An 18,012-nucleotide genomic window follows, 5' to 3' on the forward strand; every position below is an offset into this window, starting at 1 on the left:
AACAAGAGTAAAGCCACGGGGCCCCCTGAAGTTTTACAATTTTCAAAAGTCCTTCAAATGTTAAAAATGCCTCTTGTGTTTCCAACCAGTCTCTGGACTTAATTGGGCACTCTCCTACCCAGGAATCGAATTAATCCCTAGCAAAGAGAGGTAGGCAACCATGGGACATTTCAGTAGCTACTTCTAATAAAACAACCAAGGCATTCCAAGCCAAAATAGCTAGGAAGAATGCTAATACCAAAGGATGTGTGAAGACACACAGTACTGCTGAAACTAAAAGCCTGGAAACTCTTACGAACAAACTACATACGAAACTTGATAACATAGAATGGAAGATTCTCCTGGAACTTAAGGAAATTAAAGAGAGGGTGGAAGAACTAGAGAACTCAGCTAAAGGTTCACCAATATCCTCCCAAAATGATGCAGGCACATGTTCTGAACAAAGTATGACTAGAGCAAACAAGTCTACCAGGAAGCATTCTGTTGTACGACTAAATCCTGTTAACTCGCCCCGCCTCATATATCTCTGAGACCCCGTAATAGCGAAACTGACATTCTAGAGGGCCCTTTGTAGGTATCTTCTCTGAGTTGGGAAGAGAACCCTATTAACCTGCATAGAAAAGATAGGGCCGGAACACAGGTTTTCATCCCAGATACACTGCATTTACCAGCTGATGTTACCCCTTATGTTATTGTCTTAAAGGGTATTTCCAGATTAGAACAGCATGTTAAGGAGAATTGGAAGGATCTAAGAAATAAAGTTGCTCATTGGGTGTGGACTTTTAACTGTTTTATCAAGAAATGATCATGGTTAGAAGTGTGAACTTAGTCGGACCCACTTGGAAAGGCTATGGAGATTGTGTCATTGTCAACTTTCGAAACGAAGACATGGTAAGGCTCTCCTGACTATCATCCAGGTTAGACAACGACAACGACACTTTAAGTTCTTGAGAAGAAGATTCTAGCTGGCTTTTATTTATAAACTGCCAGAATAAATTTCCAGAGTACAGTGCCCTACGCAATTGTTTCATTAAGGTAACAAAAGATGGGGCAAGTTCATACCATGCTCAAGCCATTTCACTTCCCTTTCAAGCCTCAGTGAACAGGATTGAGGTCGGGGGCAGCAGGGACTTGGAAGGACCTAAAGGTTTGAGGAACAAAGATACTACAGACATGGAGCAGCGCCACAAAATAAGTTGAACACACCCAGAAAACATATTAAAAATTAGATCCTTGAATGTTGCCGGGATTAAAAATGAAATTGACAGTAAGGATTTGCAAAGCCATATAAACTCAGTGCAGTTACTGTGCCTACTGGAAACCTGGTACACACAGAAATTCAACATCAATGGCTTTGTTACCATTATTACTGCTTCAATACCGTCATTGCATGGGCAGGCTAAAGATGGTCTGGCAATTTTGGTATCTACCAAAGCCCCCCATAACCCTAAAGAAGGTATATACAAAATCTCCTTTCTTTCAACTGGCCCTCCTGCAAACGGACATGAAGCGACCATTTGTACTGATAAACTTTAATAATAAAGTTTTTAACAACACAGGGTACAGAGTTGTGGAGGACCTTGATATCGCGCTTGATAAATTTGTTAAGGGATGTGAGACTGATTTTGTCTTTATATGGGCAGGGGATTTCAATATTTGCAAATGCTGTTATTCAGGGTTAGGTATATCTGGATACATTAATGATCTGGGAAAATAATCAGGCTCACTTCCCCCATAATAGATATGGGGAATTGAAAAATGAATTATTGTGTAAATAAAATTTAGAACTACTGGAAAATGACAGAGGAGAAGGAAATATGCCTTTTTTGAATGCCTTTTTACGGGAATTTACTAGTTTCCACGAGCACTCTGCACTTACCTTAACTTTGAAAATTAAAATACGGAACCATAATATTACACCTCTGGTAAATAATATTTGCCGTAGCAAGAAAAAATAGAATTAGCCTTAAATGGGTAGGGACAGACAAAGTGTCCTTGTTGGAAAAAGTGGTAAAAGAAAAGAAGGATAATTTTTTAGTCTGTACTAACATTGAAGCCTCCCCGGAAAATATAGTGACGTGACAGCGTTTTGTGAGGTTACGGAGGCCATAGCCATTAACCTAAAAGCAGTTAATAAGGATGCTAAGAAGCATAATATAGGTTGGTTTGATCACGAAAGCTTCCAGGCTGATCAGAATTTAAGTAGAGCCCTAAATGCAGTCACTAGGGACAAAGAAGTGGTTAAACAGCTCAGATATGAATATAAACAGACTTATGCCCTGAGGAAGAGAAAGTTACAAGAATAGGGTTGGGCAGATCTGAAACGGGATGCAGAACTACAAAGACTACATTATTCTGAACCCACCTTTTTTAAAAGATGGTTCATAACCAAAGTTGGAGACCTTAGTTACAACCACAGACAGACTGGGTGACCAATTTTGGAAACATTTTCAATCCTGGGAATGAGCATTCAATTATAGTTGAAGGTGACCCACCCATTTTCCCCTTGGAAACCTTTTTAATCCAGGAAATAAATACCTAACTATAACTGAAGGTGACCCAAACCCTAATCTTATTGCCCCCCTGCAGCCGGTTAGCATTGAGGCCATAGAAACATTTGGTACAGGGGCAGTTCTGGCCCCTGACGGAGTTCCTGCAGATGCTTTTAATCCCATTTGTCATAATAGGCCCCAATAATAGTGCAGGTCTGCAATGCCTGTTCAAAGGGTTTCCCCCCCCCCCCCCCGACCTGGACAGAGAGTGTAATGATCCCTATTTTTAAAAAAAGGAGTAGGCAGATGCTAAATGCTACCTACCTATATACCTTCTGCATTCATCTGCAAACATTATGGGGAGAGTTGTGCTCAAAAGATTTGGTGCGCGGGTAACTGATAATCATGCACTAACAGATTTACAATATGGGTTCAGAAGGGATTTGGGGACGGTGGAGCAGTGCGTCCACCTTAACTGCCTTATGGGCAAATATACATGACCGAATTGAGGACACATCCATCTCTGCTTCGCTGATTTAAGTAGTGCTTTTGACCATGATAACCATGCTAAACTATGGAAGACTATGATTGAGATGAGTGCACCAGAAGAAATTGTATCACACCTTTCACAACTGTACTCCTCCCTGACAGTGAGGGTAAGATAAGATCTAGAAGGGTAATGTACCCCAACTTTTTAAGGTTACCAGAGGCATTAGGCTAGGCTGTGTCCATAACTCCCTTCTTTTCTCACTATAGATCAACGGGGTAAAAAGTATATTGCAACAGGTGGACCCGACTCCACTGCTCCTGTATGCAGACAATGCAATTTTAATATCAAGAACCGCAAATAGTCTGCAACAACTGATCAACTTATTTGTCGCATACATGGAGCAAAAAGATTTCAAGCTTTATTTGATGAACACCTTCATGATGGTTTGCGGGCGGGGAAAAGCCACAAAAATCCCACTGTGTGAGGAACTTTGAAGTAGAAGTCCAAAGATTTAGTTATTTGGGTAGCCTCTTCACTCATAATAGTACCTGAGGCCCCCACTATCAAATGGCAAATCTTAAGTTCACTTCAGTAGAAGCACTGTTCAGATTTGCTATGAAATCAGGCAATACGCCCATATGTGAAATGGTACCGCTCTTTAAGAGCAAATGTATACCAACTGTCTCCTATGGAGTTGTTTGGGGATGGACTGAGCTTTTCTTATTGCAATCATACAAAAACTCTTTTCTCTGTAACTCTTAGCAGTTCCTCGTTCTGTTGCTGCTTTCATTACACACAGTGAAACAAATGTACCATATCTCGAAGATATAATGCACAGCGCAATTACTAGTTGGCATAATATATAGAGCAACAAAAGAACTAATATGTATCAAGGCCAAATGGGTTCGCAAACGCCGAAATTCTGCGAATTTCGGCGTTTGCGAACTCATTTTAGCAAAATGGTATGTATGAAAGAATTTGGGTCCAAAATAAGGAATCGCAAAATTTGCCATTCCTTATTTTGCGATTGCATTTAAGGAACGCAAATTTTGCGATTCCTTAAATGCAATGTATTAAGCAAAAAAAAATTCTAAAATGCCCTTAAGGAATCGCAAATTACCACCCACTTCTAGTTGGTGGTAAGTTGCGATTTCCGTGAAAAATGTACATTTCAGCATTTTTCAAAGTGCCATGTGACGCACATACATGCCCTGAGGGCATTTATGTGCACCACATGTGCACCCATGCTTATTTCAGGGGTGCAACAGGGTGTCCTTTGGACACCCCTGCACCCTTGAAATTATTCTCAATTTGCGATTAGCAAATTGCGAATCGCAAATTGAGAAAATATTCCCATTCCTTCCTATGGGCCTCCTGGCCCATAGAAATGAATGGGAAAGTATTCCTTAATTGTGAATTTGCAATTTGCGAATTTGCAATTAAGGCATCTCAAGAAATCGCTAAAAAATTGCGTTTTTCTTGATACATACCATTTTGCGATTCTGAAATAGCGATTTCTTAAAAATCGCTATTACAGAATCGCAAATTGGTTCCTTGATACATATGGCCCTTAGTTCACAAGGGATGCTATCAAAGATTGTCTTGCACTTGAGCATTGTGATAGGATTCCTATGCTGATGTGTATAGATAAGTAACTAAAAGGAATAGACGGTAATATAACCGTCATGGGTTCCGCTAGTATTCTTCAGTTTGGTAGGAAAGAGTTGAGAATCATATTTCTAAACAAACCAGGGTACGCCAGAGAAAGAAGAGAAGGCAACAAAACGAGCAGGGCGAGGTACATGGCAAGTTCAAAACAAACAGGACCACAAGGGCATTTAATAAAGGTGTCAAATGTTCAGGAAAGGTTTTATTTGACAAGATTGTGGATAGGTATCCTGCATCACTTCGTTGAGTTTCTCAAAAAAGAGGCATGATAAGAAAATATACCCAAATGCCAGTGTGATGGGAAAATTACCCAAAACACAATACATTTTATTTTGTTTTGTAGGTCTTATGATGACATCAGAAGGTCCCTTATACGTCCACTCTTTTTACCTGAGAAATTCTTATTTTATCAAGATGCTTTAAAAATGTTAGGAAAAATTGAGAGCGATGTTAACTACCGATCTGTCTCTGCTTTTATAATCGAAGCATTGAAGAGAAGAAAACTTTTTAACTGGCTGGACGATATACTTTATGAAAAAGTCTAATGGTATATTAACAGGAATAGGTCACTGTGTGGTGTATGTTAACTTTATCTGCCTCTTAATTATGTTTGTGGCTCTAGAATATCATTTATTGATATTTGTATCGGTAGATAAACTTGCTAAATTGAGGCTTTTGCGGTATTCCAAGATGAAAGGTTGTAAACTTTGCACTATTGTTCTTTTGCACATAAGCCAGTTCTAGAGAATGTCTAGGATGTTTTCTGCCATTTTGCACATTAAGGGGCGATTATGATGGCGGACGGACCTGAGTCCGTCCGCCACCATAGAGTAGGAGGGACCGTCCGCAGGGGCTGCGGCGGTCCCTCCGTGCAGATTAGGATGTGACCGAGAGGGTGGCGGTCACATCCTCAATCTCTAACATTGCGTGGGTGCAGCTTTAAGCTGCACACGCCGCAATGTTAAAAATGCATGCACGGCATTTGCGTGCACAAAGCAGCAGGCACCGCGCTGTGCCTGCTGCTTTGTCCACGCAAATGCAGGGGGGTACCATAGGTACCCCCCATGTGCACCCCCCACTACCCCTTCACCAAGGGGGCCGCAACGGGGCCCCGAAGTCAATGTCCGTATGCTTTCCACGGCGGAAAAGCCGCCGTGGAAAAGCATATGATTTCTGCCATCCTAATATGGCTGGCGGTGTCTATGTTAGAGCTTTTCCGCCGCGGTCGGAAGGCGACCGCGGCAGAAAAGCTGCGGACGGATTTTGAGACCCACCGCCATTCTAATTTGGCGGTGGGTCTTTTGTGCCTCCGCAGCGGTTTTCCCCCATCCTCCGGGCCGGCGGTGGCTTCCGCCGGCCTGGATGATGCGGGAAAACCGCGATCCTAATCGAGCCCTAAGTTTGCACTCTAGATATTGTTCCTGTACCTTTTGGAAGAAAGTATTCTTGAATAGCTTTGGTTCTTCTGCACACAGCGAGTCTGACATAACTTATTTTTGTCAGTCTTAAACAGTGTTTTAAATATACAAACTTGATATATAATGATTTTTATTGCATATAGTGTATGTACTTTTATGGATTTCAATGAAATCCAAATAAAGTTTTATTTGACTTAGATACATTTTTAGACCATAAAATTGTCCCTGCATATGAAATATCATTTGATGCTGTCTCAGGTTTTTTACCCAAGCAATTGTATCTAAAATTTGGATATAGAACTTTATCAATCTATAGCTTTACTGCCAAGTGGGGATATAACACCAGTGAGTGCACTTTATGCCCATCATGCAACCTGGAGCCCTAAACCCCTCACCACTTCTTCTTTTTTTGAAGTGCTTATGTAACACCGCACAAGTGGATTCAACTTGTGTGCCAATTTCTAGATTTCTGTCAATATGATGTTGCACTGAGTATCTTGAGCTCCAATACTAGAGATGTAATTGTTATTAGCATTGCGAAATTCGTGGTACACGCCACATGGCTAATACGTAAAAGGAATTGTTCAAGTTCTGTAGGAAGCCCCTCCAGCGGCAACTGACACTGTGAAGGGTGTTTCTTACAGCAAACAGCCCTAGCCTGTATTGGGAGCTGTTTTTGATCTGCACATTTTACAAAGTTAGGTCCACTTATGGCTACTTACCTCTTATAGCTGGTGAAGGCACAGCTCTGCAATTTGATGAACTGTTTATTTAGTGAACTTGTGTCCATAGTACTGAATTCTAGACCTTTTTCACTGCTATTTAGGGGTCGATTCCGATTCGGGAAACGAATCCGTACGACGATTCGTATTTGTAGCCATTTCCATCCGAATCGTGCGAATCCGTCCGAATCGCATAGTACGATCCGTTGCGAGAAAATACGACCGAATCATTGCGAACCGTACGAAAATGAAGGGTAAATCCGTACGACATCGACCCGCACAGTGAACCGTACAATTCTTAAAAACGTCGTACGACCCGCCAAGTACGATCCGGACCGGGGAATGAGTACGCGATTCGTACGGTAAACATCGCGTATGAACAATTCGTACGGAGGGTAACATTATCACATACGCACCGTACCCCTAAAATCAAAGCGTGTACGCACAGGGTGTATGCACCTTACACCCACGACCTTGGTGTGTATGAACCGTACCCCTACGGTCCGCACACCTACGATCATGGGGTGTACGCACAGGGACATACGCACCGTACCCCTGAAATCCAGGGGTGTACGCACCGTACCCTGATGCACCGTACCCCTGCAATCATGGGGTGCACGCACTGTACCCGGGGGGGGTCCGTTTCATACGCATTTTGAATCTCCCGTAGAAAAAGTGTTGTACGGAGTGTTGTCGATACTATTTGTACTTGCTGGGTCGAAAAATGCACCTTCAATCCGTACGGACATCACGTACTGTGCGTTCCGAATGCGATTCGTACGTATCAGTGAGTTGTACGGTCTTCGATACGATTCGTACAGAAAACTGCTTTGGGTACACATCGTACGTACAGGTACGGTTCTGCATACGATTCGTACGGGAAAAAAGCTCCGTACGGCTATTCGGAAGGCATTTTACCAAATCGGAATCGGCCCCTTAGTGTGGATATAATATTATGTCAATTTTTATCTTTTAAGAGATTGCATATTTTATTTGTTTTATGGAGGCACTGTACTTTATTATTTAGCCCACAATACTGAAGCACTATTCTCAAATATCTGAAATGGTTTTTTGAAAGAGTATGTTTTTATTTGTCTATTTGTTTTCTGGATCATGAATCCGAAATAAAACAGATTTTGATTGATTGATTGAAAATTGAGATGCCTGGGACAGAGATAGAGTCAGCCTTTCACCTGTTGCTCATACGTCCGGATGGCTTTCGGCTCTTTAGTGTTCATTTTTTGGTTGCCTCCTTTTATTATAAATGTTTGCCAGTGGGTAGCACTGGGATCTGCACCTACTTTGAAACATTATTGAATTATTCTTCCACCAGGTTGTCAGTTCTGATTGAATCATTTGTTATTTAGACCTGGTCTTGATGGACCCAGAAGCATCTGGCGAGTATTCTGCAGGGCTGCATGTGTTTATCAGGCTCACGGGTGATGTGGATGTTTCTGTGGTTATAGAGAAGACCACGGCCCCTGCAACCCTCATTGGTATCACTCGCAGGCATTTGAAGATCAGAGAAAATCCCAATTTTGCTCAAGTAATTTGAGACCTGGTTGCACGTTGATAAAATCACACTGCGTCATCCAGGGTTTTTAGTGGGTCAACTCAACTTTGTTTCATGCATCACTCTTAGGTGTTGCTCTGCTTATAGGTCTGTATCTGATGCAATGGAGGGCACCTGCAAAAACCACCTTTGAGCAAGGCGATCTGCCCCACAAAGAGAGTACCAATGGCAAGTATTTTTACTCCACTGCAATGATCAAGTTCTGTGGCCCACACTGTTGTTTTCAATGTGGTATCTGTGTTCAAGGAAGCAGAAGAACAGGGGGCTGGTATGTTTGGGTCTGGTCAAAACCATTGATTTATTAGAGTTTTTCCTATTCTTTGCCGTCTCCATCTTTTCTTCACGTTTCAGGAATAGGTAAGTTGAATCTGAGTTCATTACAGGGCAAATTAAAAAAGGCCGTCAACTGCCAGCAAACGTAATGTAGGCTGGGCTTAAGGTTATTGAACTGAATGATCCTGCTGTGTCTGATTGGCACAATTGAGTCATTTTATTCGATGCCAGACCTGCTCTGTGTATGATGAATAATTCTGGTGATGCTTTGTCTTCTTGTAAAATCCAGGAATTCGGAAAATGTCACTTAGCGGTAGCTGTAGCATGACAGACATCTCAGAGGCTCTATGGAAGCTTGGCGGCCATTCCCGCCATAGTAAAGTGCTGGTACAAAAGAAACAATAGCTTAAAAAATGGTGTTTGATGTTTACTGTATGGTGGCTTCCATGGCTGATAGATGCACACAGGGTCAAACAGTGGGTTTGACTCTGTGTGGATTACATCTGCCAGTCTCAGTAGTGCTTGGTTAAGTCTACACAGTTTGTCGGTGGTGGTGGGGGAGAGGGGGTGGCTCTGTGTTGATAACATCTATCAGCCTTGGTACTGCATGTTGCTGCAGCCCGTGCAGGCAAGAGCGTTGGTGGGGGATGCGACAGACGACCACGAGGGAAAATCAATTAAATAATTAATTTCCCCTCATGGTGGTATGTCGAAATCCTCCACCACCCGGCCCACTGCTGTTACCTGCCCGGGTCGTGGCTGTGTTCATGCCGTTAAAGGTACAACCAATCTCGGCCAAAAGTGCAGGTATAGCCCCCCCACACGACTAGTACTCTAGCTAAGCGGTCTGTGATAGACAGGTTAACGTCTAAACCTCCTTGACTCTCCCAGTGGACTTGAATGAGCTGTCAAGTCCTAGGTAAATGACACAATACTTAAATATTAACAGAAAATATCAGACTATGGTTGCAATATTAATAGAGATGAATTAGCAGGAAGTAGATATAACATAATGCACAATACACCTGTAACGCATCAAATTACAGTAGTAAGATCACTGGTCTGACTCTGAGGACTTTTCACCATTGGAGGTTCACTTATAAATGATATTGGGCAGTGGCGTTTCTTAAGTAAAATCTATCCATAGCGTTTTTATTTACATGCAGGTTAGGATTTGCTATGCTTTCTGCATACTTTTTTTCTTCTTTTTTATTTAGCAACAGTAGCAATAATGGCAGATTAAATGGGGGTTAGGCGTCAACTCAGTGACAAAGCTGTGATTGGCTTGCATGGCCCACTTCCATGAGGCAACCTACCACAATATTTATTTTTCATTTTTCTATAATGGGGATCCCTCCTCACCCCATTAGGTTTTCCTAAAGGGGAAGGCCCACCCGAGCTGCTGCACACCTAACACAGTTTTGCTTTTTATTCTAGAGTAGAAAGCGTGCGGGAAATAGCTAGCCGTGATTTCACAGTCACCAAGGAGCAGGAATCACACATGACAGATATCAACCCTAGGGCCCTTGGCCATCCACACTGCATACTATTCAAGATCACTAAATGATCACTAACACCTGGCCAAGCCTGAAAGCGAAAGTGCAAGGAGGGCACTACTGTTACTTAAACTCTGGAATGGTTTGACCATCTTGGCCATTATACACTAATAGATTAGCCATTGCTAACTGATCGCGAGCACTATACAGTAGAGAAGGAAATGGTAGTCTTCCCCAAAAAAGTAGAGCCTTTGTAACAAGTATTCAGAGTTTTCTGTTTGCAAACACAAACAACCTGATCCAAAGCAAGTATTGTACCCATAAAGATAAGGATATCTCCTCATTTAGGTTGTGTCAGTCTCCTAAAATGGCAGGTTCGCATGAGGGGCACACATGAGGTCTTTGGGTCAGTGATTCCTCACTCAAGGAGGAGCCAATGTCTTTGGTGAAGGTGGACAGACTGCAGTTTGAATTGCAGTAACATGCATGCCCACAGGCAAAAAGTGCTTGCCTTGAACCAAGCAGGAATGTCTAGATCTGGCTAACTAGCACCTGAGTCAGGGTAAGAGGAAATAACAAAAGATGGTGCCCAGATGGGAGTGCTCACTGGTCAGAGTCACTGCTCAGCTCCTGCTGCACCTGTAGCAGTATTTTCTTGAACTCAGTGAACTATCCAGGGGTATCCGCGTAGGCAAGGATAGCAGCACCAACAGGGTAGACCAGAAGAGCTTCAGCTGGGCTTTTCCTAAAGGGCTATTATAATCGGTGGGCAGCATTCCTCCTCCATCTTGAAACTGCTACTTTTGCAAATAAAGAAAGTGCTATAAAAGATAAGGGTAATGTTTGCAAAGCATTTATCATGCTTATATGTTTCAATGAGGGCAATTAGTGTTCCACAAATTATGCAAATATTGGCTCCAAATATCTTAAAAACACAAAGAAGAAACATGTGGGGGCACCCATTAGCCCCACGTCTTTAGTCCTAATTTATACAGGAAGGCCAGTAGATATTTGCCCAAGGTAGCTACTGCACTACAAAACTGTTAAATGCTGCCACCACTGAGGACTTCTGCAATGGGCGTCAAGTGGCAACACCTTGTGACTAAATGCTGACCAGACCACTCTTCTCCATGTTTCAGGGTTCACCAAAGGTTGTCCCTGAGGAGAACCAATTTATAATGTAATGAGTCCACTAGAATCTGGGGCCCCAAAAAGTTTTGCAGAAAAGGAAAAAGACAGGAGAAATTAGAGGGACAAAATCAAAATGTCAGGTCAGGATGCCAGTGTGTGGAAGACTTTGGTCCATAGAATGGGTATATCTTTCTATGTGAATCCAACTGAAGCACTTTGTCATTCTTCCCATTTCTTTATGCGTAAACCATTGGCAGGACGGGAACACTGAGCTGGCTCCTTTGTCTGTGTATCAATGAATTAGGTGCTCTAGTTCAAGATGGCATATTCACTGGCTTTCCGCGGAGCATTTCAATAAATGAGAGCTAATTGGAAAACCATAGACCGCCTAGGGGGGCACGAGGTGGACCACCGCCATTTGAATGGGTCACAGGTATTCCTCAGGTATCCATGTTCTAAGTGCAACAAAGTGAAGCTTGACAAAGCCCATCACATATCCTGCTGTTGCTGTCTTGTGAATCCACTTAGAGAGTTCATGGCTCTATGACCAACTGGGCAAGCCAAAGGATTAATTGTACATGAGGACAACTGCCTTTTTCATGCCTACGATTTGCAAAGAAATCCTCCACCTCAGTGTCAGGCAGTGAGATCCGCCCTAAGCACTTCTAGACTCAAATGTTCAGGATAGGCGCTACTACGTCAGCAGAAGGAGCAGCTTTAAGTGCTAATCAATTAAAGAGGATTGACCACTTTAAGTGCTGAGTGTGTTATGATGTGATTTGTTGCTGGATGTTTTTGTCTTCCATTTTTCATTAATTTCTATAGTTAACGTCCAGATGTCAGCACAAGGAGTGTGCAAGCTGTGAGCCACTCTTTAGTACGGTGGGAGGCTGTCAGCATTTCACAGAATGAAACCTTGCAGTACTTTCACACACAGTACATCAATTTTGAGTGGATTGGTGTTGGAGTTTTGAGCGTTGCCGGGTACAAAAGATGGTGGGAGAGGTACTGATTGTGGAGTTCTTCCACCCCATATCTCTTCATACTAAAGTAAGGCTGCAGCAAATTGGCGAGTTTGGGGCTGAAAAAGAACCACCACTCAATTCTTGAGGGAGTTTTCTGGTCATCTAAACAATTCCCAAAGGCCATCAGCTCTTGATTGTGTATGATGACTGTTTAGGTTCTGCACCTTCTCCCATGAAGTGTGTTAGGAATCTAGCAGTGATCTTTGACAGCAACCTCCCCTTCAAACCCCAGGTCAAAGCTGCTCTGAAGTTGGATCACCTCAAAGTATATCCATTTAAGAAGTCCATATTTCTTGCTACAATTGGCACCGATATAGCTTATAAAACCCACAAAGGTGGCATCACAGCTGAAGTACTGCATGGCATACTACCCAAACATTCCAGGTAAACTGTTATCCATCTTACAGGCAGCCCAACACAGAGCCTTTAAAGTCATCTTTATTTAACATTCTGTGACCAAAACAAGGTGCACATTTCAAAAACACTAATTATCATATTGATGGCATCACTGGAAATGCATCAAAATGCCCCGACTCCTAGAATAAGAACATTAAAAGTGCCAAGATATAAAATGGGACCCTGATCAGAAACAATTATAGTGGAGCAGCTGACATAAATGACATCACGAGGTACAGTGTGCTGACATAAATCAGTGAGCTTTGATGACTCTGGCTATCCTTATCCTCTCTAACACTGTTTAAGTAACTCCAGCAGCAGCAGTGAGGAATGCATTTGAATTACTGTGCAGAGCAGAGGAATCTTGGTAATTCATGGAGCTGTAATTAACCTTTTTATTCCACTGCCGCCTTCTCACATGACTCTGCCCCTCCTTCCACCTCCTTATGGTGAGTTCCATCAGTCCCAGACATAATGCCACTTTAAATAGGCATCTCTACTTTTCCATATCTATTTGTTAGTAGCTGATCAAGTTTAGGTTTTTTGTTTGCATTCTGGCACTTGTACATCTGAATGTTTAATGGCATACACAGGGCTATGAGTACCAGTCCTGTGCATTTCAGGACTAGTACTCCCTCAATATGATTGCAATCTGCGACCCCTGTAATGGTGGCCAAACACAGGGGGTCGCAAATAGTGATCTGTATAATTAATATTCATTAGGCAGGATGTTCTACCAGCCTCTGCAACTAGAGATTTTGCAATGTGATAATTAGTTCATATGTCACATAGCAGCATTGGAGACAGGTTCCTAAAACGTCAGTGGCAAATTTGCAACCAATTTGTACTACCTGTCCCCTCCATTCTGAACAGAAAAAGCAGAAGTACGGGCAACTGTCTCTGGCCATATTGAAAGCTTTAGGATTTCAATCGAACATCAGTTGGTGGTAAGACTGCCAAAAAAAGTGGTAGCACCTAGAGCCTAAATTGGCAGCATTGGCAAATATAGGCTTAGAATGACCATCTCACAAATACCTATCAAATTGGGCTTACATCTTGCCTACAATCCCTGACCAAATCCAATTCAAGAATGTAGTATCTAGGATGAGTCTTTTTGTAGGGCATATGATGTAGTGTGAGATGCAATTCCTTCTGCATAAGTTCTATGTTCTGAGGAGAATGTTGGGATGGATGGAATGATTGTCAGTCATTTGTGGCTGACCTTCATTCTGATGTGCATCTGGTGGTCCACTGTGCCTCTGATTCCCCATTAAATAGTTGATGCACTCTAATGTGATTCCAATTATTTGTGGATCGAAATAAGTACTTTTTGGCATTAAGTACGTACTTAAGCAGCCTACTTTAGTGTAGTTCATCATTACCAAGTGACTCAGGCATCAAGCAGAGCCAGATGTATGACTGTATACTTTACTTCAAGCATCAGGCTACAGACAGGCACCCCACTAGGAGCAAGGGGCTAGATGTAAAAAAAAGTCAGTGTGCAATTTTTTAATTGCAGATTTTTGTGATTCGCAATCAGGAAATCACAAACAGCTATGTACAACAGTGTCTCAGATATTGTTTGCAGTTCCCAATGCGTCGCAAATGGACCTGCCTCATCAATATTCATGAGCCACGTCACAATTTGCAACCCATTGAGAAGGGCTACAATCACAGTGATGGTGGCCTGCTGCCGTTAGCAGACCATTGTGTCTTTTAAATGAAGCAATATTTATTTTTTGTAATGCAGCCCGTTTTCCTTAAAGGAATCATACAGGCTGAAGTATAACAGCAAACATACAACCAGGGCATACCTTAGCAATGCCTTGACTGCTCAGGTCCTCATTACATCTGAGGGACAACATCTCATCACATCATGAACAGGGCCACACCCCTGCAACTTGAGGCAGAGGGCACAACAGAAAGGAAACCTAACGGGAACTCTGCCGCTCACTCAGGCCACCTTACACCTAGAGGACAGAACCTCTACTAGACGAGGTACAATGTCCCACCCCTACTTCGCCAGACACATTGCACCACAACCAGAATACAAGTAGGTAAATTCCAGAGACACCCTGACAGCTCAGGTCCTCCTAAAATTTGAGGGAAGCACAACATGCATGAAACACACATGGCATACCACACCTATGCCCTCACCTCTCAGGTCATTCTGTCACCAGAGAGATAACAATATGCCCACAAAAGTAAACATACCTCTTGCTAAGATTCAGTCTAGGCATATACCACATAGACCTCAGACATGGATTGCCTAAACTGAGCTATAACATACTTCTATAACGCTGTCAAAATAAAGTAACAATGCAATATTAATACTTAAATACAGTTTTAATACGTCTGCACTGTAGATGTTCTAGCAATAAAGCAGCATATCTTCTAAACTTCCTTGCAGGCAAGCAACTCATGCAAACATGTACAATCAGTGGCAGTCCGTGCAGATAAGAGCGATGGGTAAAAGTGACAAATGATAGTATAGGGAATATTAAATAAATAAATAAATAAAACCACTTACCTTGCGCTCACCGCATTGCTGAGTTGGCGATGAGGTGAGAGCAATGTAAGTGGTTTTATTTATTTATTTATTTATTTTATATTCCCTATTCTGTTGTTTGTCTCTTTCACCCCCACTGCCCACCGTGCTTACCTGAATGGACTGCCACTGTGTAGACACTTCACACAACAGTGAACCTGAGTAGCCTGAAATGCATACACATATGCCATATCCACCACCATGCAAAACATATACTAATGATGCTTTAAACAACCAACTAATACCTCTTTCATGGATGTCTCGCAACTCACAAAATCTATAGTTTCTGTTGAATGTGAGAATGTCAGGTGTCTTTCAACCCTGACTCTACCAATATACAATTGCCATTCTTCTACAACCCTCAGTCTAGCAATATGCAATGGGTGTCTTTTAACCCCTCCCTACCCTATTACAGCAGGGCTTTTCATGAATTTGTAGATCTCTTTAAACTGTACATATTTTAGCACATAACTCAGTGTTTTCCAACCAACACTCACTCACACTTGGAAACTTCATAAAAATCAAAACAAGGTATCCCTCAACCCGAGTTCAACCATATGGTATCTCACAGGCATTGTGTTTTGTAAGTGTCAGAATTACTTGTGACACCCATAACTCTCCCCCCAAAGACAAATGTGCTAATTGCAGCTGACCAACCAGCAGGTCAATGTTCCCTGTGACTGCACTACCAGGAGGATAATGTTCTCTGTATAAGCATGGGAAGTGTTTATTGTAATTGCACAACTAATGACCTGTAGCTACACAACTATCACTCTTAGTAACTGCACAAACATTGCACTCTCTGACAGCACAGTTAGTGCTCAGTGTAACTGAATGACTAGTGTTCTGAATGAATGGACATCGCTTGCCCAATGTAACTTCGCTTGCCCAATGTAACTGGCCATCTTGTGCTCACGATAACTAAACATCTAGAGCCTATTGTAAGTGAGGTTCTCAATGTACAAGTCTGCTATATCTCTTCATCTCTGTAAGACATAATATAGACATGCCACTGTTACTCTCTGAATTAGTGTATGTCAAAATATGTGTCCTAACCTATGCATCCTTGCAAACACAAATAGCTGTAGAACCTAGAGGACACATTATTATTAGATTCCTTAATCCATGCATTAACAATGTAAACTAACAACAGACGTCACAAGTGTAAAACATTACCTTTTCCCTATTCATGATTCCCAAATGCAACAAATATTTTATTTAATTTGTCATTCCAACATAACACAATCAGACTCAGACACTAGCATCCAAATAGAGTAACAGACAAATCTTACCTAATTATGTGAATCATCTTATGAATATCACCCTGAACAGTGACATATTAGACAGTTCAAAGGTATGCCCCATTGCCAACTATCAACTATTTGGCAGAAACCCTACAGTGCACAGAGTCTGCAAATAACTGGCTGGCTTTTGATCCACGTTGCGGGCCCAACTCACTTGATAGCCATGATGTAGACCTCCAGTCACAAATAAAAATGAAATGACTGTGAAGCATGACAGTTTTGATCAGGTACAGAATGAGCTCCAAGGCATGGAGTTGGTTATGAAGGATGACTTTGTAAAGGCCGGGAATCTAAAAAGGTGTGTTGATCCATATTTGACATAAAAGTGGGAGATAAGGTGCTTAATTTACTCATAGGTTCAGGTGCAAGGATCCCTATCTTCAATATTTCCTTTATGTGAGTGTGTGTAGTAACAGGTCACTTCAACCCCCCTCCCACCAGATATGGTACATTCTCCTATGATGGAAGAAGAACTGATTTGCTGGCATTTCAAAGATGGCTTAGACATCAGAGGAAGATGCACTGAAGGCCAGATGTTTCTAGTCATCAAAGGCTTAAACTTTCTAGGCCTCTTTGATATGGTATTAAGAGCAGGGACCAAACAACAGGGTTTGGTAATCAGAGAAGAGAGTTTATTGGAAGGGGATTTGGACAAGTTCCACAACATTGGTTCGGGTAGACCCAGTAAGTTAAGTGAGTTCAAACACAGAATCAAAACCAAGGAAAGTGCTATACCTGTAAGGCACAAATGAAGGCGGTGCCATTCAATGCAAATATGATCTTGACTGGGAACTTGAATAGTTGTGCAAGCAAGGCATAATCAAATCTATTAAATCTTCGATTTGGCTTTCAACTGGGATTGTTGCTTGCAAGCTGAAGGGGAACTCAGGGTTTGCGTTGACACACGGAGTTTGAACAGAGAAATATCATTTGATTCTAATCCTTTGCCCAAGATCATTTAGATCCTTCCCAAACTTGGGGGTGCTCGTTGGTTCACAAAGCTAAACCTTGCGTCAGCTTAACACCAGGTAGAGCTCGAATGTGAGCACAGCCACTACACATCCCATCTGTCCCCCGTTTGGGTCTTTCCAATATCAACAGATGCCATTTGGATTAGTATTACAGACATCCATATTCCAAAGGATTAGGGACCATATGTTTAAGGACTTTAAAGGAGTCATGGTATTCCCAGATAATGTTCTCATTAGGTTTCGGCCTTCGCAGCGCGCATGCGCTGCAAAGGCAAATTACCTTTTGCCGTCGCTTTGGCTTTTCAGCCAAGCACGTGCACGCGTTCCATTGCCTTCAATGGCAACACGTGCATGTCAGGAGATTTTCTCGCGGAAGCGCGCGGCCCATCTGGTCGCAATTACCGCTCCCACGAGTGAATCGCGCCGCCCCCTCCTCAACCCCCCGCCGCGCGAGCCGCTCGTGTTTGTTGCTTGTTTTCACACGCTAGCATACAGCACCCATGAT

Source organism: Lissotriton helveticus, chromosome 7 (genome assembly GCF_964261635.1).
Source record: "Lissotriton helveticus chromosome 7, aLisHel1.1, whole genome shotgun sequence".
Taxonomy (NCBI): domain Eukaryota; kingdom Metazoa; phylum Chordata; class Amphibia; order Caudata; family Salamandridae; genus Lissotriton; species Lissotriton helveticus.